At 44.9% G+C, this 26,203-nt stretch overlaps 2 long non-coding RNA genes across 2 annotated transcripts; one reads left to right on the top strand and one right to left on the bottom strand.

Moving 5' to 3' along the window:
• Nucleotides 1-84: 84 nt before the first annotated feature.
• On the top strand, nt 85-22,684 carry 4930470P17Rik (RIKEN cDNA 4930470P17 gene). Its single transcript, NR_027825.1, has 2 exons — nt 85-1,065; nt 22,271-22,684. It is a non-coding gene; the product is annotated as an RIKEN cDNA 4930470P17 gene (long non-coding RNA).
• Nucleotides 21,884-26,051, bottom strand: Gm14637 (predicted gene 14637). The gene is made up of 3 exons (NR_166525.1): nt 25,746-26,051; nt 23,705-23,818; nt 21,884-23,504 (listed from the first exon to the last, which is right to left on the bottom strand). It is a non-coding gene; the product is annotated as a predicted gene 14637 (long non-coding RNA).
• Between the last annotated feature and the right edge of the window lie 152 nt (nt 26,052-26,203).

The raw sequence follows: 26,203 nt of genomic DNA, 5'->3' as shown, positions 1-26,203 counted from the left end.
CTTTTCGCCCATAAGTAACCTTGGTCCTGGTGATTATCACGTCAAACAGTAGGTAAGCTGTCTGGGGAAGAAGCCGTGAGGAAGGAGAGGCAGGCGGTCAGAGGCCTGTTTGGGATACATTCAGCTGCGGGTCAGAAGGGCACCTGGGTGAGTGGGTTCTGCGGCACGGAATATATTATTTCACTGAACGAGACGCCTGGAGGCAAGATGCTTACGTGACCGGAAATTCAAAGTCTAAGACTGTCCTAGGGGCTGTGTCCTTCCAGCTCCCTGCCCTGCCTTCCTCAGGATGTAAGGTTTGTCCCTCTGCCTGCAGACTGATGGGTCTCAGACAAGGCTGCTGCCGTCTCTGGAATTTTCTCCCTCGGTAGCTCTAGTTGGGAAAAATTCATTAACTCCTCTAAATGGACAAAAATTACTCAAGGGGATGAATTCTAGTGTCCATGTCTGTACGAGTTACTCTTCTGTCGCTGTGGTTAAAACGCCGTGACCAAAAGCAACTTAAAGAAGAAAGAGTTCATTTCACCTTATGGTTCCAGAGCGGTAGCACTCTTAATGGTGAGGTGGGTGTGGTAACAGGAGCCAGAACAGGAAGCTGGCTAGTGACATTTCCATCCAGAAAAGCACACCGGAAGTAGAGGGAGAGAACAAGAAGTAGGGAAAAGCTCTAACCCTCTCAAAGCCTTCCCCAGTGACGTACTTCCTCCAACAAGGCTCCACCTCCTAAAGGTTCCATAACTTCCCCCAAACAGCGCCACCCACTGGAGACTCAAATACCTGAGACAACACTGTATATAGAGACAACATTTACATAGAACTGAATTGTGGGCTGTGGCCCAAACCAGGCAACCAAGAAGAAATAATGCTGTTAGACCAAAATTAGTTTGGACAAGGAGTAGTCGCTCCATCTCTTCTGGTGGAGGAGACTTAGAAGATGGATGGAATCTCCTTTCATCTGTCGATGGTCCTACATGCCTGAGGCCATAGCGATGGCCCACCGCAGCGTGCTTAGCACGAGGCCGAAAAGAACGACTGGCTTGGCCACTGCTGAAGAGCAGAGATTGAGTGAGTAACTTGCACGGTACCCAGAGCTCAGCTCCTTGCAAAGGTCAGCCATGTGAAGACTAGTTTCACAACTTCTGTCGTGTTCATGCATTGATGCATTTCATAGATTATCTCCTTTATAATGTATCTTTAAGCCATTTATAACATTGCTTTAATGACGTCTCTTTGTAAAGTAGCATATTTTTCACACAAGTGGGCTATGTGATTTATATTAGTATATTAAATTTAAAACCAGTATGTAGTGACAATTTTGGAGTTTTGGTTTCTTTGAAAAAAAAATACATTAGTATTATGGGAACGTGTTTTCGTTTTGATCCCTGGTGTGGGCTATGGGACTGCTTCAGGCCGACCACAGCAGCTGACTATGATTTGCCTTGTGCTCTAGCAGGGGCATGATTTTGCCAGCTGAAGATAGTTTCTGCAATTGTGTAATGTTTGGCATTCTGGGAACTTTTCAGAGGGCATAGAAAGGCTAGGGCCCGGAGAGGTGTGGTGGGTTGTTGTGAGTTGTTGGCTGTTGATGGTCAGAGTTTGTTAGGTAGTCATACACAAAGAAGAGAACAAGGAGAAAAAGAAGCCAGTTTCCTGACAGTGAAGAGCAAACTTGCCCCTAATCAGTAGGAAGTAGTCTAACGATAACATTGGCGCCTTTATTCAGGGATCTCGTTCCTTTCCTCTCTATCCTTTTTTCTCTCTTATCCGGTGTTATGGAGTTGAAAGAGAAGAAAAAAGGTGGAAGGAAAAAGTACCCACAAAGTAGCAAAAGATAAGCTACACCAGTACACCATAAACCAAAGATTTAAATATATATAAATAAAAAAAAGATAAATACATATTGAAGTAAATACAGAGGGAAAGAGATAATAAGCAAACACAGAGACAAGAAAGAGCTATAAATAGTGAGCTAAATTAGAATTATTACATTCCAAACAAAGACTCTTCTAGGCTGATGGCTCTGATCATGGATGTGTCCTTCATTTAATTAAGACTCACAAGCAAGACAGAAAAAGGTCTTGATAACATGATGGCACCAAATAGGTTTTCCATCATCCAGATAGCATCATGGGGAGAATATGACAAAGGGATTCTTGTACCCTCCTCTCCTGAACTAACGTTACTCAAAGCTGTGCCAGTCCACACAGGTCTTGCATGTGTCCCACACTTTAGGGGACGCCATTGTGTGTGGTGGGATTACCGATTCACTGTATATTGAGTGTGAGTGGCACAGACAGAGTTCAGTCTTAGGTTTTTCTCCTCAGCTACAAGGTAAAACATGGACTAGAGTGGGGACATACCTAAGTCACACAGGAGGAAGTCTTTGGTATTATCACCATCACCATCACCATCACCATCACCATCACCATCACCATCACCATCACCATCATCATCATCATTGTGAGATGTGCATGAGTCTCAGAGCTCATGTGGATGTCAGAAGACAACTTTGCAGAGTCAGTTCTCTCCATTCGACTTTATGTGGGTTCCAGGAGTCATATGCAAATCACCCGGTGTATACAGCAAGCACTTTTACCCCCTAAGCCATCTCACTGGCCCAGAGAAGTCTTGTTAAAGTGGCTTGTTTGTACCAAAATTCAGCACAAGATTATTTCTGTGAATCAAATAACCACAAAACACCTGAGTAATTAATCCGAGATGAATCCAAGATAACAGATCTCTGAGGAAACGCGGTGGAGACAGATCGTAAACCTGCACGGCTGATCTATGGTGCTCCACTGGGAACTGTATTTCATATCCACAAATGACTGTAAGACAATAGCTTCTGCTCTGTCCCCGGGGCAGGGAGAAATATTCATCATTGCCAGAGAGGCTGGGGCATAAAATATGTATTATCTTCATTTCCCTTTTTATTATCGGACCTAAATCTTAATCAGGAGGTATGGGGCTCTTTTGTGGATTCGGTCTTTTTGAGACAAGAGAAAGTGTGTGTAGCCACCTTCCAAAGGTGCCTCTCCCATCTATAATCTTCCCCACTCCAAAGTGGTAAAGTCAGGAGCTATCTCTAGTGGTGCCGATCCACAGCCCTACCCAGTGTACCCAACATCTTCCTGTGGGTTCCTTCCCCTGAGGGGAGAGGGAGCTAAGCAGACCACCTTCTTCTGAGATCCTAGCGACAGGTCAGTTTTATTTCAAGAACGTTCACTCTGCGGAACCAATGAGGCATTTGCACTTACTTACAGAGCACAGGTGAGAGGTCACAGGCAGGAACATGGGTGACCCCCAAAGCAAACACTCAGAAAAGGAGCTCCCCATGGCTTTGTAGGTGGCGCACCTCTCTATTAACCTCCCCGCTGCCTATATACTCTACCCTAGACTGAAACTCCAGTCCACATGCAATTAGGACAAAATTGCATACAAATAGCTGCAAGGAGTGCCTGGATGTGTCCAGTTTAGTATAACTGAGAATCCAAAGACCCTCCCACCCCATCCTCCTATGAGGGATCAACAGTGGTCCAGGGTGTCCAACTGTGATGAACTCTTGTGAGCAGATACGCCCACATGGTGAAGATGACACCTGTTTTGCTGGAAAGATCGGGCTCTATGACATGGATACATCTCAACCTCTCTGTTTCCAGTGAGTTCAAAAGCAAAGTTAAAAGCTACCTGGACAAGCTACTGCTACTCTGCTGCTTCCATGGCTTCCTACAATAACAGTTGTCATACGACTGACTTGCGTGCAACAATATCATAATGGTCTATTTTATACATAATTCTGTAATAAATACTTCACTCCTGTCATCTTGCTGAGTCATAGCTGACTCAGCATAAAGCATCTCATGGAAGATCAGTGTTTGGGATGGAAAAGCGTAATTCATCCTGTCTTGAGGGGTGAGCACACATCGTTAAGCAGGACATCTGTCTATCAGACTCAATGCTTCAGTCCCAGCAGGGATGCATCTCAAGTCATCCCCTTCTGGTCTTGGAGAAAAGTCCCCAATTTCTGAGCCAGAGCTTCCTTCCTGTACATTCTGAAGCGGTCAACGAGTCTATTGATGCTAAGAAATACGCAGACATCTGTCCTGAAACCCTGTCTTTCTAACACGTGCATTCCAGCAGGATCAATACAGGGAAGGTGCCTGGGACTCGCAATAACTTCATCTATTCTCTAGGGGGCAGCAAAGAGCAGGAATTTTGCTGCAGCATCTGGGGGGCCACTCATTATTGGTGGTTCCACTTTCTGGGTCAATGTCTTCCTAGGATAATTGTGTTTCCAAACTGCTTCTTTGAGACACTGTTTCTAGACCCATAGTCTTGGCCCTGTTTCTCCATCACTCCCAGGGAACCTATGAGCTACCCAGCTTCTTTCAGTAAATGTCTTTCCCTTTAAACCAGTAATCTGTAACATCTGTTGCTTGTAACAGCCTCAAGTGCCAAAAGCTCTGAACACCTGTTCTTAATATTTGAAGGTTCTAATTATTTCTACTTTTGAACATAAATTTAGTCTATTTGCAGAGAAAGCATGTGGCTGGATTCTTTTTCTATTTGCTTTTAATCCAGTTAGCTGATAACTTTTTATTTACCTATGTTTGCAACTAACAGACCTGTGTTTAAAATGTAAGAAGCTAGTGATGGTGTGGTCTCATTTGTCACCTCTGCCCTTTATACTTTTGCATCTTATTTCTTTGTAAACTAGTTCTACAGGATTGTCTTCAATTTAAATACAGTTTTAAAACATCTCAAGAAACCTTGAATTTTGAAACCCCACTGTGTGCTCCATTGCTTCCTGTTGGCTCAGGACTCCAGAAAAATCTCACCTCTTTAGAGCTACCAAAGCTTCCTTTAACATTTCTTGAAGACAGTGTGTTACTACGGAAATTAGTGTTTCCTTCTGTTCCTGGGCTCTTTAATAACAGAATTTATGTCTCATGTTTAATCTCCAGCACTCAGGCAGGTCTCTCTGAGTCTAATGCTAGCCTGGTCTACAGAGCTAGCTCCACTTTAGCAAGAACTACAAAGTTACAAAGTGTATCCTCTCTCTCTCTCTCTCTCTCTCTCTCTCTCTCTCTCTCTCTCTCTCTCTCTCTCTCTCTCTCTCTCTCTCTCGGGAGGAAGCTTGGGAACATGCAGTGCCCACAAAGACCAGTAGAGGGTGCTGATTCTCCAGGACCTAGGGTGACAGACAATTGTGAGTTACCATGTAGAAACTAAACTCTGTCCTCTAGAAGAACAGAGAGCTCTAACTTCTGAACCACCTGTCCAGCCCTAAATCTATATTTTCCATGCCCTATCTTGCCATTCCTTCCTCCAACTCCCTGAAGTCTGGTATCCAACTATACAGACTGCCATACAAGTTCTGAACTACTTCCTCCAATCCAGATCACACAACTTTACCTATCTATTTCTAGGTAACAGCAACCACAAGACCACTAGTCATTGTCTAAATCAGAGGTGTTATATTGCACTTAGCCAAGTATCTGTTTGTACAGAGGTACACATAACCCACTCATAGCATCATCACAGGCCCCCAGACCACCATTCAGACTTCAAAAGCACACACCCTCATCATAACCTGCCCATCCCCTGGAATCTGGAGGCTGGAAGCTGACGTGTGGAATTGTCTCTCTAGAAAGGAACAGTAGCAAGTCAAAACATGGGCCTGGCTCTATAAGAATTTGTATTAAGAGAAACCCAGGCTCTTCTTTCCAGATTAGTATCTTTCCAGATACTAATACCAGGTCCTTCCCCCCACAGTCTTTGAATGAGAACACCTCCAAGAGCTCATATGTTTGAAGACCTGGTCTCCAGTTGACTGGACTGTTTGGGAAGGATTGGAAGGTGTTTCAAAAGACACATGCCATTCACATCTGATTCCTGCTTGCAGATCAAGATGTGCGCTGTCAGCCGTTCCTGCCACCATCCATGCCTTTACTCCCCACCCCCATGGACTCCGACCCTCTGAAACCATAAGCCCAATTAAACACTTCCTTTGATAAGCTACCTTGGCTGTGATGTGTCGTCACAGCAATAGAAATGTAGCTAAGACACCCACACCACAAAGTTCTGCAGCTACCATCACGGGGTCCTCTAGCTAATTCAACCTGATGGGTGCTGGTATCCAATCCCAGAGAATGAGGGCTCACTGATCATGGAGTTTTCGCTTCAGACACCAAATACAAGCATGGATTGTAATTTGTGTAGCCAGCTATGCCTAAAGGTTGCTACAATCCCCTCTGTGGATTTATCTGTTTGCTAGAGTAGATCAAAGAACAAAGAGAAACACATTGCCTATACCTATTATAGGGGATATTTAAAAGAACTTAGATGAAAAATCTGCCAGGTGAGGAAAAGCAGCAGAGCTACGTGGCTTCTGTGCTCTCTGGGCATGACACTCTTTATGGTCCTCTGTGCGTTCCGCTGTCTGGAAGCTCGTTGCCATTCCAATCCTTTGAGCATTTGTTTGGGGAGAAGGTACCCTGGCTCGTTTTATGTCACCTTGAGACAAGCTGGAGTCATCTGAAAGGAGAAAACTTCAATTGAGAAAATGCCTTCATAAGAATGGGCTACAGGGCATTTTCCTAATTATTGATGTGGAAGGTCCCAGCCTACTGTGGGTGGGGCCATCCCTGGCCTGGCGGTTCTGGGTTGTCTAAGAAAACAGAATGAGCAAGCCATGGGGAGCAAGCCAGTAAGCAGCATCCCTCCACTCCATGGCCTCTGCATCAGCTCCTGCCTCCAGGTTCCTGCCCTATTTGAGTTCCTGTCCTGACTCCCTTTGATGATGAACAGTGATGTGCAAGTGAAAGCCAGATACACTGTTTCCTCCCCCGACTTGCTTTGGTCATGGTGCTTCATCACGGGATTAGTATCCCTAAGACAGAGGGTTAGACTTTATTAAAGCATAATTGCATGTGTGTCTGTGTGTATGTGCATACCCATGTGTACAGGTGGCTCCAGAGGCCAGAAGGCAGCACTGGATCCCCATGAAGACAGAGTTACAGGTTGTTATGAGGCATGCAGTCTAAGTGCTGGGAGCTGAGCTCTGCTCCTCTGCAAGAATACAGGTTGTTCACTTCTGAGCCATCTCTCCAGCCCGAGTTCATTGTTGGCTTTTAAAATGACTTTACATTTATTTATTATTTCTTTGTGCACATACTGTGGCTGTTTCTCACTGAACCATTCCATCGGTCCCCTTTCAGCTGCTACAGCAGCTTTGGTACAAGGGTGTAGTTGTTTGTTGGCTAGCACTGGCCTTCTCAAGCTTTGGCTCTTCTTTCTGCATAGGCTAAAAGCTGGGGCATAGAAGGTCTACTGGCCAGGGCACCTAAGTTGAAAACTGTTTCTCTGTTTTCCTCTACCTTAAACAAAATAGCTTCTTTCCTTGAATTAATATTAAAATGTGGATAAGCCAAAATTGTGGAGATGAGAATAAAAAATTAAGAGTAATGACCAGAATAAAACAAGAGCTAGACAAAGGGGCTCAGTTTTCTTTTAGTGTGACAGTATGACAGCAACACCACAGTAGGTATTACATCCTGGAACATATATACTTAGTTTGGGGTGTGTGTGTGTGTGTGTGTGTGTGTGTGTGTGTGTATGCACACGAATGCAGGTGCCCCTGGAGGACAGAAGAGGGCGCTAGATCATCCTCTCATTTTATCCTTTTACCTTTTCTTCTACTTTATAACTTATCTTGATAATCACTGATTGCCTAGTTAAAAATTGCAGAGCTAAGAGCTCCTTTTTTGTAATTTTCTTTCTTTCTTACCGATAAGGTGATTTCTGATAAGATGAAAGATATTCATTGAATCATAATCCACAATGGTTACTTTTAAAATATAAGCATGACTCAAATCAAGCAGTGTCAAGTTGTTAATTTCCGTCTCTTCTGCCCACATGTGATCTAATTAAATAGTCTGAGGCATGACTCGTACTAGAGAAAATACAAAATGCAAATAATTGCTGACATCGTGGGCAGTCTAAAATAACTACATCAGGAAGCTTGCATATCAAATTACTTCCGGACTCATGAGAGATCATCATATCTGAGAGGACTCTGGGATCACACAGATCTAATTGCTGTAGTTATATTTGAATGAAATTGCAAAGAGAAAAAAAGAACTATTTCTTTTGTTTGATGCTTGGAAATCCTTTGATGTGAAATTTGGGGATATATTTTAAAAGCTCTAAAAAAAGACACACTTTTTTTCTTCACACAGCAGATCCAAAACAATGAACGACTTCCCCATCATGCATCTGGCACTTTTTTGATGGGAAGGATGCAGAACAAGGTAGAGAAGGTTCCTAAACACCTTATTTTTACAGTAATGGAGTGATTAAATTTTTATTCTTTTTTGTATGTATGTGTCAAGGCTGGAAAATGACATCAGGCATCTTCTACAGTTACCTCTCCATCTCATCACAGTTTTAAATGTTCTATGTTCAGTGCTTGAGTGTTTTGACTGTGTGTGCACATCTGCAACCCCTGCACTCCTATGGCAAGATGGGAAACAGAAACAGGAGAACCCCAGAAGCTCAGGGGCCAGCGTAGTCTGGCACACACAGCAACAAACAGGAGATGCTGTCTCAAACAAGCTGGAAGATGAAGACAAACACTCAAGTTGTCTGTGGCCTACATGTGCCCAGACTTACACACACAACCACACACACTGCCCCCCGACACACACACCAAATTTACCAGAAACTGAATAGAATAAATTAACAAAGTATGTTCTACCACAGCTGGGGAAACCGATGTCAGATGTGCTAACTCAAGATATGCTCAGAATCCATAGTTTTGGAGGCTTTAGCCCAATCTTCTCTGAGCATTGGTCCAGGCTAATAGTAGCCATCAAATTCCTGGAAACTTTGGCTTGTAGTCATAGCACAATAGTCTGACTCCATCTCCACACACTGCCTTCCCCCTGGGTTTTCCCCTATGTATCCCCTCCTCCTAATAAAGATGTATCAGTCAGTAGACTTAGGGCTGACTCTAATCAGGTAGGATCTATTCTAATTACATTTGCAAAAGCTCCATTTCTAAATAGGGCTGCAAGATGGTGTTCCAAGTTCTGGGGTTATAATGTGCAATTCACTAGAGGGAAACACTGATAATGATGATAGGTCATAGATAGAAGGAGATCGATAGATGATAGACATACACAGACAGATGGGTTTTGCCTAGAGCAAAGCGATCTTTCATGGCTCCTCCTTATACAACCCAAAAGGCTAAGATGGCAGGCACTCACAGTCATGAAAAATGAACCTAGGACAGAGGCTCTGCGTTTGTTCTTTCATACTAAGAAGGTTGACGATGTGGGCCCTCACTGGCAGACAGACATCTGTGGAGCTATACAAAGCAGAAAAGGCTTTTTATTAAGAATTTAGGAAGTGTTCCCAAGAGGAAAAGCCATCAGACTTCCTTCTCTAGGGTTCCCTTGAGGCCACAGCAGAAAGCGGGCACAGGCTGGGGTCATCTCTATTGAGATCAGCTAACTCTCTAGGCTGCCATGAGCCAATCCAATGGAGGAGTCACACACTCTGTGTATGTCCCTTGGCCCAACCAGGTAGGTGGGCATGTGTTACCCACCCAGGTGGGAGCAGCTGCAGCCCCCCCTCTGTCCATCTGTGCTTTGTGAGCTCCTGATCTTGACTGCTGGCTAGCCTCTCCGTGTCAGCCGGGGCTGGCCTTACCCGCTAAGCCTTACAGGTGTTTTTCTGGCTGTTAATTATGCCGAGTACCCTCTGTTCTCAGATTCACATGACTGATCAGCGTGTAGCTTTTCCCTTGGTAGAGAAATCACTTATGCCAGCCTCCAAGATGTAGCTGCATTCTTTCTCGGTTACCTCAAGTTTAGTTCCCTGTCTGTGGAGTGTTCTTGTTGTAGCTACTTGTTAGGAGACTTTCCTGTGTGTAATTTACTCTCTTAGCAATTATATGCCTCAGAAGCAAGGATACACGGAAGGACAGCGGTACCTTCCACATAGTAATCAAGGGCTTTGGAGAGAGAGGAGCCTGCCTAGGGTCACTGGCTCACCGTTTTTTCTTCATCTTATCTCTTTGGCTTAGTCATCTTAGGTCCAGCTACAGGTCCTCTTATTCATCTTCCCTAGTGCCGCAAACTTTGCATTTTAACCTTTAACCCTTTTTTTTTAGCACCACCCTTAAAGACATAAGTTAACATGAGGGTTGCAGCATGGGCTCCTAGCCACCTCCTTATTTCTCGTAGAAGATGAGGATATTAGTGCCCACAGGAGGGTGATATGGGATACACAGGAAGCCAAGGGGGAAGGCTGCAGAAGAAACCAATCCTGCTGACACCTGCACTATAGACTCCCAGCCTCTAGCATTGTGGGAAAATAAATTATTGATTAAGCCACTCAGACTGTGGCCCTTTATTATGGCAGCTGTGGTGATGGAACAAGATACAGAAATACATTTCCTAAGAGGAGTGTAGACTGGAGCTGAGAGGGGGAGACTCACAGACTGCCTTATCTATCGTCATGGTATTCCACACAGAGCTCTGAGGGTAAGGACTGGCACGAGAAGGAGGCATTTATTCTCTCCCTGAAAGCCTTTTTATTGTTTTTAGAATTGTTTTAAATTTTTATTCCTGCGCATGTGTGCATCTGTGTGTGAGTATGTGTGCCTGTGTGTGTGTATGTTTGTGAGTGTATGTGCAAGTGTGTGTGTGTGTGCATGTGTGAGTATGTGTGCATGTGTGAATGCATGTGTGTGTGTACAGGTGTGAATGTGTGTGTAGGTGTGAGTGTGTGTGCAGGTGTGAGTGTGTGTGCAGGTGTGAGTGTTTGTGCAGGTGTGAGTGTGTGCATGTGTGAGTGCATATGCAGGTATGAGTATGATACAGGTGGAAACCATAAGAGGATGTCAGGGTTCTTGGACCAGGAGTTACAGCTGATTGTGAGCCACCCATGTGGGTGCCAATAACCAAACCCCAATCCTCAGTAGGAGGACCAGAAAACATTTGTAACAAGTGAGCCATCTCCCAAGCCCTGTAAGCCCCTTCTTTTACTGCTAAAAGAAAATTCAGCAACTTCCAAAACATTCTTTCGTGTTATAGCTGCAATTGTGATTAAGTTTGGGGAAGAGTTGCATATTTGGCACGTTCTAGCAGCGCTGGCTGTTAAGTTCCTGGTGTTGCACGAATGGCCTGGAACATATCTCTTCCTTTAAAATGTCATTATAATAAAAAATGTGCATCGTTCAGAAGTTTCAACAGTTTACATGCCACCAAGATTTAATGGTAGTTAATACTTTGGTGTATCTTAACTCTTTGTGTTTTTAAGAGGAAATAGCATTTGTCTCGTTCCTTATTTCCCATGCCTTCTCTGTCCCTGCAGAGAAACCGTTACTGCTGCATAAAGCTTTTAGGTTTGTGCTCTCTTGCCCTATGTGTATGATTCTCTCTTCTTTATGAGGGAACAAGCAGTGCATGTGTGAGCATCTGCATGTGCATGTGTGCATGTGTGTGTGCGTGAGCGGTTTCCCCTCAGTGGCCGTACTATATCTTGCTATGAGTGTAGGACTTGCGTAGATTTGACGAGGCTTATTCGGCTGTGAATGGATCATGGTTTACTCAGTAGTCTCCCTGTTGATAAGAAATGAGGTTGTCTTGCTTTCTCAGCTGTGACAAACAGCTGTGGTAATGACCGTTTCTGCATTTGTCACTCCCTGTGCGCACAATGTGTGCACACAGTGGTCTCTTGGTTGCTTTCCTGGACTCGCTTCAGAAACCCTCCCTCCAGCTGCATCTGAGACCTTGACCTTTACTGCTCCAAGTCTCCCCCAGAGACACCGTCAACCCTATGCTGAACCTACTGATATGGGCTAAATAGAGACAGTGACATCTACTTTTTTGTGACTTCAGCTCAAATTTGAATTCAGATCTCCAGATGCTGGGAGGCATGCATCATTTAACACAAAACTATATCAAAAGGTTGGTACTAGTCCCCGGGTAAACCAGTTGATCATACGAGAAGGAGAAGGCCACCTATTCATCCCGTTAATCATTCCATTGCTCAGGGGAAAATTTTTGTTTTGTACGTCTGTCAGCTGCTCTCAGGAGGAGTCATGAATTCTGGATCCACGAGCAAAGACAAACAGGGCAAGGAAAGAAACTAAGCTATAAGAACTTCAGAATTTCCCACCGAGTTCTACATGCTGTCTCCCGTTAAACAAGTGTCAGGTTACCAGTAATGTTTTTAGACTATATTGTAGTGTGCGTGTAACATTTCAGTGTTTTTATCTTTGTGCTCGTGTGTGTGTGTGTGTGTGTGTGTGTGTGTGTACGCAAGTATTTGTGCGTGTGTGTGTGTGCATATATGTGTGTACAAGCTAGCAGTAGGCCTTAGGTGTCATGCTTTAGGTGTCACCCACCTTGATTCTTGGGACAGGCTCTTCACTGGGACTTGGAGCTTACCTAATAGATTAGGCTGGCTCCCCAGTAAATCCTGGGGAAACTTGCCATCCCTGTCTCCCCACTGTTGGTATTACTAGTGTGTGCCATCATGCCTGGATGCAGGTCCTCCAACTTACAGACTAAGCTGCCTCCAGTCCAGGGCTCTCACTCTTGAAGGACAAGTGGGCCCATCACAGTCACACAGTGATGTGATCAGGCACCTGTGCACATCAGTCACTTATTAGAATAACATCTGACTATGATTATATCACTTATCACGTGACAGCTAGAGATGCTCACTTCATAGGTTACTTTATTGAATATTCAAAACATCTAATACAAGACCAATTGCTGTCTCCAGTTCAGAGAGGAAGATATTGATATCCAGAAAGGTTCAGTAGTTCATTCATACACACATAGGAAAACTGGGCTGGAATCCTGGTCTATCTGACTCAGGACTACTTGCCCAACATGACTTTCCTAGGGATGGTACCTCCCACAGTGGATCAGGGTCTCCCACATCAACTACCATCAAGACAATCCCCCTACAGACACACTCATCTGATACTGGTATCAGCTTCCCTTCTGAGGTAGCTCCGGTCAAGTTGACGGTTAAAGCTAATTAAATCATCTGTCCACTCATCAACTGGCTATTTCTGGCAAACACATCCTAATACCAGTCCTTAAAGTCCTCCTGATTTTATCTATGGGAAAGTTCACACGCTCCCAGGGAAACAAGCCAGAAAATGATCTTGACAGGGAACGCTTGTCTAGCTTCTGATTCTTAATTTAACAAGAACAATGCAGAAGGTGAGGTCAGGGCCAGAAAATATCGCCACAGTGTGCTGAGGTAGAGGTTGACATATTCTCCACAAGCAGGAGTTGGAAAACAAGTTGTGATTTTCTGGGCTCTTGATCATCTTCCTGGTGCCAGGAAACTGTACGTGTTTTTTTAAGCACCATAAAGTGTCTCCCTCTCCCCCTTGGCACATGGGAAATGTCATCACACAAATGATCTAACTACACACAATGACACCACAGAGACTGGGATTTATATTCACGAGGAATGCACAGACACGTAACTCATGAGCAATGCTGACAGAATGAGTAATCAGAGGGTCTCAGCGGACCGTAGATCAGGCCTGAATCTCCCATATATTTAGTGCATTGTGGAGTTATACAACTTTCCGTCATAGGAATTGTCATTGGGTAGATTGCATCCTGGGCTTGTAACTACTGGACTATGGGGGCCTCGTTTTATGGACAGGCAAGTAATCTGTACTTTATTATTAATAAACACAGTTCCGGCCATAGTTCTGTGGTGACCTGGGTGTTTATAGCCTGATGGATGTGACTTATGGAGCATTCTAGATTTCAGGAGGACATTTTCCAACCTCGGGAGAATATGGTCCAGTGGACACGCCCTGTGTGAATACAACCTCCAGCCTCTTGCATGGAGTTTATTAAGATGCCATCAAGACAGTCACTGCCCCTCCAGACTCAGTGCTGCCCTAGCATTTGGAAGGAAGATAAACAGTCGAGTAACTTATACTGGTGTCACTCAGAAGCCAGGGCCTTACATCTCACCTCTAAGTGCAGAGCCATTGAATGAACTAGCAAAAGGCACAGACAGACAAACTGCTTTATCAATAAACCATTAAGCCGCTTTCTCGAATTTAAAACTTCACTGGCAGCTTTGACGGCATATCTTTTACCTGTTCCTATTCATTCCGGTTCTTCTGTGTATTCTGTCCTCTGCTCCTGGGGACTTAATGGCACACCCTCAATAATAATTTAATATGTAGCTTTAATTTTAATTAAAAATCAGTGAAAATATTAAAAAAAAAACTCCCAACAAGTGCACACAGGAGATGGCTGCTCCTTGTGTTTAATTATCCAACCATTAGGCAGTAAAGGAGAATCACTCTCTGCCTGTGCAGTGCAATTAGGAAGAAGTGTCTGCGATCGGACGAGGGAGCTGGACAATTCCAAATTAGATTTTTGAAAAGAAGCTGGGGAGGCAGCTCTAAATTAGTTTTTCGAGAAGAAAATTGACAGTTAATATGTATGCTAATTGATGTCATACGTTTCCTAGGTATGTTCTTTGGTTGCTTGTGAAAATGTCCAAAGGATGCTTCTTGCATGTCCCTTTTAACACGAGTGAGGGTGGAACCGGGTGGGCTGGGGGCTCTGTTTCTATCTCCTTTGGAATTTTAGAGTATGTCCTCCCCCTCCCCCTCCCCCTCCCCCCTCCCTCCCTCCCTCCTTTTCTCCCTCCCTAAGGAGAGCTGTTCAGCCCCAGGAATTAATAGCCAGTGTGGGGGCAACCTGGTCTACAAATGAAAATATTCCAGGGCTCATGGTCAGTTTAACAGTTTGTGGTATCACTGGTTGCCATTCTCACAACTGAGCAACTTAAGTGCTGTGATTTCCCCCTCTGCAGACAGAGATGAGCATTCGCTGAAGCTGCACATTGTCAATGCGCCTTTACATACGTAGGGAATGAAAAAAAAAATCCTGGCTTGGGTATATAATGCTGCAAGGCCTTCAACTGCTCTGTGCTCCCTAGTGTGCCCCTCTGTGACAACAAGATGGGAACGGTCTCTAAAGCCTGTGACATACTCTGTTGACACCTACCTCTTCTTATCAAGCGTTGAAAAGGATGTCATCAAGGATGTCATCTATGGAAGAGAGAGGTTACTGACGTGTAAAAAGTTACTTCAGTCTCTGTCCCTGACTCTTTAGCCTGCTTTGGGGACATTTTCCCTCTAGCTGGGTAGCCTCATGGGGATGTGCCTGGTCTCACTGTAATTTGATATGCCATGTTTGGTTGACATCCCAGAGCAGTCTGCCCTTTCCTGAAGGGAAGGAAAGAAGAGTGGATCAGGGTGAGAAGGGGTGTTGGAGGCGGAGCAGGGGGTGTGGACGGACTGGGAGGAGAGGAGGGAGGGGAAATGATCAGCCTGATGTAATATATTTGAGAATTTTTTTTAAAAAGTTAGTTCACTCTTAATATTTTCTGCACTTGTATGTATGTGGGAGTAAGTATGCAAGTGTGCCTGTGTAAACGGCTGAGCTTACACCAAGAGTCTTCAAGTGCTCATTACCTTATTCATTGACCCAGGGGCTCTCAACGGAGCCCTGAGCTCATGGATATAGCTAGCCTAGCCGAGGACCCTCAGTGGAACTCTGAGCTCGTGGATATAGCTAGCCTAGCTATCCAGCCAGCTCTGACTCTGCCTTCACCCCGAAGGATGGAATTACTGTCGTGTTCCATGCCCACTTGACATTTGAGTGATTTCCGAGGAAGAAAACCCTGGCCCTCGCCTTTATACAACAAGCACTTTATCCACTGAGCCATCTTCGCAGCCTACGCATTCAGAAGGAATATAAATATCCACTTGACACCTACTCTTACCCACTCCAAGCACCCGCGAAAGAGATGCGTGTCATCAGCTAGACATCCTGAATGCTCTGCCGTTTCCCGTGGAGCTGTTTTTCTGACATATGCATCACAGAATCTTATTCCAAAATGTGATCTTTCTGGGCTTAAAATATTTTATTGATTTATCTACTCCTAAGCAACAAAAGGCGTACAGGAAAGCTGTCAAGTTTTAGCTTAAATATCTGTGACCATACCCCCTCAATATTAAAACAGTTCACCCAATTGTTTAGAATAACTACAACTGTTACTGTCTATCTGTGAGCAGACAATCAATGTGCTTCATTAGCATTCTCCTTTCTGCCCCCTTGCCTCCTGACTTCCTTGGCCCATGACCTAAGTTCTGGCCTGAAAATACACTCCTGTGACCACACCAGTCTCTTCTCATCAGATTGAGCATTTAAGTCTATCTGAACTCCTTAGGAAAATATAAGAGGCATTCAGGAGAGGAACCTGTCTCCTCTTCTTATTCCTGTATCCCAAGAGTGGTGTGAGCCACGGAAATATTAGCACCTATTTGTAGAATGCTCAAAAGAATGGATGTGAACATCAAATGAGAGGAAACTTGGGCTGATTGATTCAAAATCACAATTAGTGTGAAGCAAAGCTTTGTTTTATTGTATGAATATTGAATTGTATTTTACAGCCTTATTTTATTGTATGTATATGTGATCCCTGAGTGTTTCTATCTATGCAAAAATGCATATGGATGTCTGTGGAGGTCAGAAGAGGGTGTTAGACCCCCTGGAGGTAGTTACAGGTAGCCATGAGCTGGGATCCAAACACCATTCATCTAGAAGAACAGCCAGTGCTCTTAACCGCTGAGCCATCTCTCCAGCCCATTTCAAAGCTTAATTACTCTAATACAAGGTAAACTCAAGGATGTATTGTGGCAGCAAATGGGAAGATTTACGGTACGTGAATAATCACATATTTTGATAGCGTTCCTACCTACCAGCTGTGTGTACAGGATGTGCAAAAATTCCTTTCATAGATAGTTTAACAGATCATAGAAAATGCCTCACAGACTGTGTTTCAAATGTTAAGTGGAAGCATGCTTTTTAAAGATAGTTCAGTAGTAAACAACATAACCAAAAATTTAAGAACAGCAGTAATCTACCCTCTTCCCTGGAAAACAAAATCGCTCTCCTGATGCTCACCAACTGGAACACCGAGTTCACATTGAGAATGCACACAGACCGCACATTGACAGTGCACACGGACTGTACATTGACAGTGCACACAGACCGCACATTGACAGTGCACACAGACTGTACATTGACAGTGCACACAGACTGTACATTGACAGTGTACACGGACTGCACATTGACAGTGCACACAGACTGCACATTGACAGTGCACACGGACTGCACGCTGACAGTGCACATAGACTGTACATTGTCAGTGCACACAGACTGTACATTGACAGTGCACACGGACTGCACGTTGACAGTGCACACGGACTGCACAGTGACCGTGCACACGGACTGCACAGTGACAGTGCACATGGACTGCACAGTGACAGTGCACATGGACTGCAAGTTGACAGTGTGTTCTAGACCAATGTTCTGCTGTGGTTTGTTTTATCCCCCATGCTAGAGTTCCCAGCCAACGTGTCTCTGTGGACAGGAAGCTTTTGCTTCTAATTAGCCCATGGGTTCTGTGGTGACTCCCAGTCAGTAAAAAAAAAAAAAAAAAAAAATCTCAGGATAAGTAACTTGGTCAGAGACAACTAAGCAGTGTGTTTGCCCTTGTTTGCTTGGTTTATCCCTTACTAAGTTAATGGTCATCAAAACTGTGATGTCTGCAAACCGACTTCACAAGACACAGGCAGGTCACTAGGCAGCCTTCAAGAAAATCTGTAATAATGCTCACTTCCGGGCTCTCAGAAGTCGTCTTTGGAGAGGTCCCTGCCTCCCCGGGTGCCCTTGGTTTGAGCTACTGGCCCTGCTGCTTCAGGCAAAGCCATCCAGTGGGGAGCTGCAGACCCAGCTACCTTGGCTTTACCACCTCTGTGCCAACTGTACTCACATTCTCAGCCTCTACCTCCCCTGGGATGGAGCTGAGGCATCGCCCACACACCAGCCACAGCAGGCCCAAAGACGGAGGGACTACAGCAGAGCCGGAAGCAGGTAATATCTGTTGGGGCAGGGCTGGCGCCATGGTGAACTGTGCCTGGCTCGCTGGTTTCATTTCTATCCAGTGGGCAAGCGCTGCTTGGGAACCAAGTGCCTTGGGCCTTGGGCATGGCTGGGAAGCGTGGTGAGGAGCAAGCCACGGTCATGCTTTCAGGACTGACTTTTATATGATCAGCATCTGGGCAAACCTTTAAATCCCCATTGTTAGGACAGCCCAAAACAGGGTGTGAACCCCAGCAGGAGGGAAAACAAAAAAACAAAAAAACAAACAAAAAAAAAACCAGATTAAGCCAGGGTGTGGCTTTTGAAGCCAGGGACACTGTGGCCAGTAGCTTTCTCTCTCAAATCATGCTTTCTGGGCAAACATGAACCATAGTGTCCTGAACAGCCTGTAGAAAGTCTTTCACCCACATTGAGGAAGTGAGGCTGTCTACCAGCACCCAGCACCCAACACCACAGGAGCGAAGCTTCTGTCACGGAGTCATCAGGAAGTAGGGTCCCGGGTGATATCTATAGTGAACTCAGGAGAGACCTCAGCCAGAAGGACCAGTCTGGCTGCTTCTAAATCCCTGAGTCAAGACTCCCTGAGAGGGGGCTAGGGCGACAAATCAGCAGTTAAAGCGCACTCGGACGGACAGACGGATGGACGCTGCCCTTCCAGAGGACCCAGGCACTCACACGGGGACTCACAACCATCTGTAACTCCAGTCCCAAGGGATCTGATGTCCTCTCATGACCTCTGTGGGCTCAGACACATATATGGTACACATATTGCACATGTGCTGGCAAAACATTCATACACATACGTTTTAAAATAAAATTAAAAAAAAAAACCCTAGGAGATAATGTTTCTTGTTGTTCCGTCAGGATGTTGGGGTATTTTAATGTCACAGGGACATTGTCTTAGTCGCTGGACTATTGCTGTGAGGACACACCGTGACCACAGCAACCCTCTCAAGAGAAAACATTCGCGTGGGACTTGCTTACACTTTCAGAGTTAGTCCACTGTCTTCATGGTAGGAAGCATGGTGGCACTCAGGCAGGCATGGGGCTGGGGCCGTAGCTGAAAACTTCTATCTGATCCTCATGTTGGAGGCAGAGAGAGAGAGAGAGAGAGAGAGCAAGCCTGTGATTGGGCCTGGTGTGGGCTTTTGAAACCTCAAAGCTCACCCCTACTGACACACCTTCTCCAACAAGACCACCTCCTAACCCTTTCCCAAATAGCTTAACTGGTGACATTCAAACCTAAGAGGCAATGGGAGCCATCCTTATTCAAACCACCAGACATGTGTTAAGCATCTTAAATCATCCCACACACACGTGTGTGAGCACACACACACACACACACACACACACACACACACACACAGTTCCCTAGGGTATGTGGACCAAATTCTAATCTATAATGACAAAACAGTTGAGTCTCCCAAATGGAATAACTTCAGTCCTAACCATTTCATTTCAAAGCGAGAGAGGTGGCTCAGTAGGTAAAGTGCTTGCTTTGCAAGCATGAGGGCCTGAGTTCAATCCCCAGGACCCAAATAAAAATAAAAAAGTGGGACGGCCCAGTGGTGTGTGTCGCTGAGAGGCCAAGACAGGCAGATCCCTGGGGAACACTGCAGGGCAGAATAGCCTAGTTGGTGAATTCCAGGTTCAATGGAAAACTCTAACTCAAAAAAAAAAAACAAGCAAAAATTACCATGGAGAGCAGCTCCTAAGGAATGGCACTGTAGTTGTTCTCTGAACCTACACACATGCACACACACTACATACCACACACATGTTCGTGTACACACACATACACATTACAAGTTCTCTAACACACACACACACACATGCACACACACTACATACCACACACACATGTTCATGTACACACATACACATTACAAGTTCTCTGAACCTACACAAATGCACACACACTACATACCACACACACATGTTCATGTACACACATACACATTACAAGTTCTCTAACACACACACACACATGCACACACACTACATACCACACACACATGTTCATGTACACACATACACATTACAAGTTCTCTAACACACACACACACATGCACACACACTACATACCACACACACATGTTCATGTACACACATACACATTACAAGTTCTCTGAACCTACACACATGCACACACACTACATACCACACACACACATGTTCATGTACACACATACACATTACAAGTTCTCTAACACACACACACACATGCACACACACTACATACCACACACACACATGTTCATGTACACACATACACATTACAAGTTCTCTGAACCTACACACATGCACACACACTACATACCACACACACATGTTCATGTACACACACATACACATTACAAGTTCTCTAACCTACACACACACACACACATGCACACACACTACATACCACACACAGACACACACATGTTCATGTACACACACATTCACACACACACATGTACATACACACATGCACACACACTACATACCACACACATACACACACACACATGTTCATGTACACACACATACACATTACAAGTTCTCTAACCTACACACACACACACACACGCACACACACTACATACCACACACAGACACACACATGTTCGTGTACACACACATTCACACACACACATGTACACACACACATGCACACACATAGAACCAAAGAATGTTGTTTATGAAATATTTCAAGACAGTAACACCAGAAGCTACAGAATAAATTGGTCCTGAAAAGTCGGGCTTGCTTTGGTTGGTGTCTTAATTCCCAGGTATGACTTGAAATAAATGCATTCTCTTGACCTATTTATTTAATCATCTGTAAAAACACACAGGCTAAAAGTCAATATTTCAGAAAAACCCATGTAACCGTTTGCAGTTCACACACAGGGATTAGCTCTGTCTAGGTAACGCTGACCTTCAGAGCAGGGTCTGTTGCTGGAAAGGAGTGATCTGCTTCACCGTGATACTGTTTTGAATTCTTCAGGTTGCAAGGCACTAGCATTACAGGGTGAGTGGGAGGCAGGCTGTGTTCACCACCTGCTTGCGTTTTCCTCCTGTGCACTACGAACAGTGGATAAACGCTAATTGCCATTGTGGGTCTGTACTGAGCGGACGGGGCTGCTCTTGGAGAGCAGTAAAGTCCAACAGGACTGGAAATTAATTGGTTAATTAAAGCCCCTGGCATTGGACTTCTTTACCTTTCTGTCCAAGCAAAGGCTTAAAAGATAACCAAAGCAGTTCTGCCACGCTATCATCCCTATAGGAAAATCCAGGAACAAATGGCGCCCATAAAGCTGACTTCGGTTAACATAAGCATTGGGGTCACCTCAGATTCAGCTATCATTATGGCGTTAGGAATGTCTGCAAGCAGGAAAGAGATGATAATTCAGAGAAGCCAGATCTAAATGTTCAACTTTGCCAGGAAAGTCATTTTTTAAACATTAGATCTGATTGCAGCTCTGAGCGCCCAGGGTGTTTCTGAGGTGTTTCTGCTTGCAGCCTGCCTCTGCCGTACTTTCTTCTTTGTTTAGGCTTGCATTTTAAAGTCACTATTCCCTATTCTCCTTGAAATTTTCAACAAGTTAAGTGCTTCTTTTAAAACTCATGATGGGGTTGGAGAGATGGCTTAGCGGTTGAGAGGGCTCTAACCCTGAATTCGGCTCCCAGCACCCAAGCTGGGAAGCCAACAATCACCTGTGTTCCGGCTCTGACACTCCCTTCTGGCCTCCACAGGCATAAGCATGCACACAAATACAAACATGCATGCACATACACACACATAAAATAAAAATTTTGACCTTATTATTGTTTAAGCAGCTTCTCCTCTACCAAGAAAAGTGGCTACTCCGAGAAAGTTTTTTGGCAAACAGCTTTATTTCTCCCTCTCGTATAATGCCATGCATGTGTGTGTGCGCACATGTGCACAGGCGTGTATGTATGTACACATGTGTGCATGTGCACTCTCATGCATGTATGTCTGAGCATGTGAAAGGTAGAGATCAGCCACGGATGTCATTTTTAAAGAAATATTGGCCTCCCATTTGAAACAGGGTCTCTCACTGGCCAGGGAACCCCAGAAGTCCACCTGTGTCTGGCTCCCTAGTGCTGGGATTACAAACTCATGCCACCATGCTGGCTTTTCTCTGAGGGTATGGGGATTGAACTCGGGTCCTCATATTTACACAGGCAAGCCTTTTACCAAGGGACCCATCTCCCCAGCCACATGTTTTCTTTTCCTCCAGGCTACATGAGTAGAACAGCACTTTCCCTTTGTGGTACGTCGGCTTGTCTGCATGAACTCCCGCCAACAGCGCTCGGAAGCGGGAATACACAGGATTGCTGGGCCCACGCCAAAGCTTTTCTCCACTTCTTCCCTTCAGCTCCTGCAGATGCGCCAGACCCTTGGAGACTATGTATCACACACAGTTTTGAAGCAAGACACAAGGATTCTTCATCCCTAAATCCAGGACGTGGCAAGGAGCTCTTGGGCCTGTGGATACTGACCAATTCTGCATCCAGTAGAAAATTCATTTCAGCACTCGAGAAACCATATAGATCATCTGTTCTTTTGAAGGTCTTTTGAGCCAATGGTAGCAGCCTATTGATTTCCTGGATAATAAATAATTGAAGTAAAATCACTGACCCATCTGCCACTTATATCTGTGTGGGAGTTGAGATTTCGCCTCTCCAAAGCATCCCCAGGTAACGGCATTATTGCTATCTTAGGAAGAAGCACAAGCCATCAAACATCCAGCCGCTCCACTGCCCCTTTTCAGCCTCTGCTTCCTGAAGTTAACTTTTAAGATTTATGTGTAAGTATGTGTGTATACATGGGTCTGGTATGGGTACATGCATGCTGGTGCCTGCAGAGACCAGAAGGGGACATCTGGTCCCCAGGAACTAGAGTTACAGGTGGTTGTGCACTTCCTGAGAGTGCTTGGAATAAATATCAGGTCCTCAGAAAGAGCACCAAGTGCCCTTGCCTGCTAAGCCATCTCTCCAACTCCTTGGAGCTACTTTAAGAATCAACAGCAACATAAAGCCCATCCCATAGCCTGATATAACACTAGCTCCCCGAAATAATCTTGAAGCTGCTCTTTGCTGACATCTGAAGGAGAGAATTGATCTGCCGTGACTTTGCCACAACACTCCCTAATGCAGGATGCTTCAGGTTAAGGCCCCATTGATCCTCACTGCTCTGGCCATACTGATGACACCACTCACTGCTTAAGAACTTCAGAGAGGCGTGGAGAAGGCTTCACTTGAGCCAACAGGTGGAAACTGTCAGAAGGCGATAAAGACAGAGGTGGGTCATGTGAGATGGTTTGCATCTGTGCTGGCTTTCCTTGGAGAAGAAAGACAGAGGGATTATATATGCTAAGTAGACTTCCATGCCTGGATCCCATGTGACTGCAATGCCACTTCCGGGAAGACTTCAGAGGGTGCTTAGACGTGCAGCAGATGTTGGTCCAGCCTCTAAGAACAGGATCTGCGTGTGAGTAGTTTCCAGTGTGTTTTATGCAGTCGTTGCCCAGAGTTCTGAATCTTAGTTAATTCAGAGGTTTACACAAAATAGGAGTACAGCTGCAGAGAGCCCAATCTTTATTTTAATTTGCTCTGAGACTTTCCCAAAACTTCCTGTGGGCAGTTATCTGTGGGGATGTGGTTTAACTCACCGTAACCTTCTCTTTCCTATCTCGCCCTCTGCATCCACCCCGAGGGATTAGACTGGATGAGGTTGGCGGTACCACATTTCCTAATAGGTTCAATGGTGAGAAGTGCTTCGTCTCCTGAAGACACGGAAAGAAATAATTGGAACATGAAATGGAATGAACTACAACTCATCCTTTAAGGAGGGGATTGTCTAGAATATCATGATATGTATGATCTAGCAGACACGGCACTAAGTGAAATAAGCCAGACCCAGAAAGGGGGAAACTGCATGAATTCACTTGTTTGAGATACTTAGCATGGACAAATTCACTGAGCCAAAGACATCTAGGGCTGAGAGATAGGGGAATTGCTAGTCATGGGTCATAAAACTTCTGCTAAGTACCATGAACAAAAGTCGTAGAAAGTTGCTCTACAGCATTATCCTATAGTCCACAGTCGTGTGATGTACATTTAATTTTTTTCCTTAGAGAAATTTTTCTCAAGTCAAATATTTTTACCATGATAAAATTGACCTTATAGAAACATTGGTTGCTTTTCTGTTGTGTTAAAAAAATATCACTATCAAGGCAACTTCTGGAAGGAAGTGCATCTGGGTTACTCTCAGAAGGATGAGTTCAGACATTGTGGTAAGGGAGCGTGGCTGTAGGCAGCAGGCCTGGCAGTAGGAACAGGAAACAGGAAGTAGAAAGCAGGAAGTAGAAAGCAGGAAGTTGAGAGCTCACGTCATTTGCCACCAGCAGCAGGGGGCAGTGAGGGCAAACAGGAAGCAATACAAGGCTATAAACCCTCAAAGCCCACCTCCACAGTCAGATTTCTTCCAGTGTGGCTATACCTCCCAAAGTTTCCACAATCTCCCTCAACAGCACCTCCCTGGGGACCGAGAGCTTAATAACCTGGTCTATAGGGGACACTTCTTATTCACACCCCCATACTAACTGAGCTACCAATCTTATGGTAAAAGAGATGACTCTCATAAAATATACAGTATTATTTTATATATTGGTGAAATATGTAGGTCTATTCTTACATTGAATCATCAGGTGGTGGGAAGATGGAGTCCTCAGTACCTAGTCAATGCCTTTTTCCTAGAGATTTTGCTTTTCGGTGAGTTATATCATTTCTGTCTAAAATAAAAAACTAAAAAAGACATGACCCAACAGCATATTGGGAGACAGTACTAATATGGTACTAAAGACAAGTTTTAAAAATTGCTTAATATAAGTTTAAGTCAACTGTAATATCTTAGAAAAGATCAAATAAAAGCCAGCTTCAGGGCTGGCTATATCCAGAAACATCCAGCATTAGCAGCACGCATTAAGCTCGTTTTGCCTGTCTGTGTTTGCTTCATTCTCAAGAAGCCTCTCTCCATGATCAGCTAAGAGCACAGGCACACAGGCCTATAGCCAACCCACTGACTTAAAAGGCTCGTTCTCAAACACCTAGTAGTAATGTTAGGGTGCACAGAAGTCTGAAGTGACTCCACTCAGCAAAGCAGTGGTTGGGGGCTGTGGGGGGGGGGGGGAAGGGCTGGAGACAAGGCTGTTGCTGAGTAAGTGTAAGGACCTGAGTTCACATCTCAGATCCCATTTAAAAAGCTGTGCATGGCCTTGCATGTGCTTGTAACCCCAGTGCTGGGCGGGCGCCTGGGCCAGAAAGACAGGAGGGTCAGGAAAGCTCACTGGATCAAAAACATCAAGCTTTGGGTTCAGAGAGCATCTATCTCCAGGGAATAAATTAGAGCTCGAAAGTGCCAGACATTGGGTGTCTTCCTCTGGCTGCCAGGGGGAGGAGCCACCTCCAAAGTTTTGTATCAATTTGACAGATTTCTTTTCTGTTTACTTCCCTGTAACCACACACACACACACACACACACACACACACAGGGTTCAGCCACCTCCCCACAATCCAGGCTTTGTTTCCCTTCTGATTTCTCTTTGATATTACCGAGCCGCAACTCATGATGAATGACTATCCCGTGACCTCTTGGCTTCAATTTTTTGGGGGTAGAAGAACACCACCAGTATGAACGGTTAATATACTTACGGGGTTGCCAGGAAACACACAACACAAAGGAAGCCGATGAGTTCTGACAATCCGAGAAATGAAACCATTTGGCAAGCTCCTTGGGTCTTGGCTGGGAGGCATTTGGCTGGAGCAGAAGTCCTCGGCGGCAGGATAAGTCAAGGTGATCACACTGATGCGTTTATAATGGGAAAGTTGGCGTTTCAATTCACAGAGCAGAATCTGGAAATGTACACATTGCCCCGGACAATAACCAGCTCCTGCTTCCACTCTCTGTAGAAGAAAGGAAGATGTGTCTGTATGCACACGCGCGGACCCCGTGTCTTCTCTCTACCCCACCCCACCATCCCACCCACACCTCCACTTCCCTCTGCACTGATGTTAAAATGGCAGACTGGAGAGAGAACGTGACAATCTATTCCCTGTATTCTGACCACATATCCCAGATCTTAATTAGACACGCTTCCTCGTGGCATCCT

This window comes from Mus musculus, chromosome 2 (assembly GCF_000001635.26).
Source record: "Mus musculus strain C57BL/6J chromosome 2, GRCm38.p6 C57BL/6J".
Classification (NCBI taxonomy): domain Eukaryota; kingdom Metazoa; phylum Chordata; class Mammalia; order Rodentia; family Muridae; genus Mus; species Mus musculus.
Note: the sequence above shows the minus strand (reverse complement) of the source record. Positions and strands in the feature narration are given on the sequence as shown.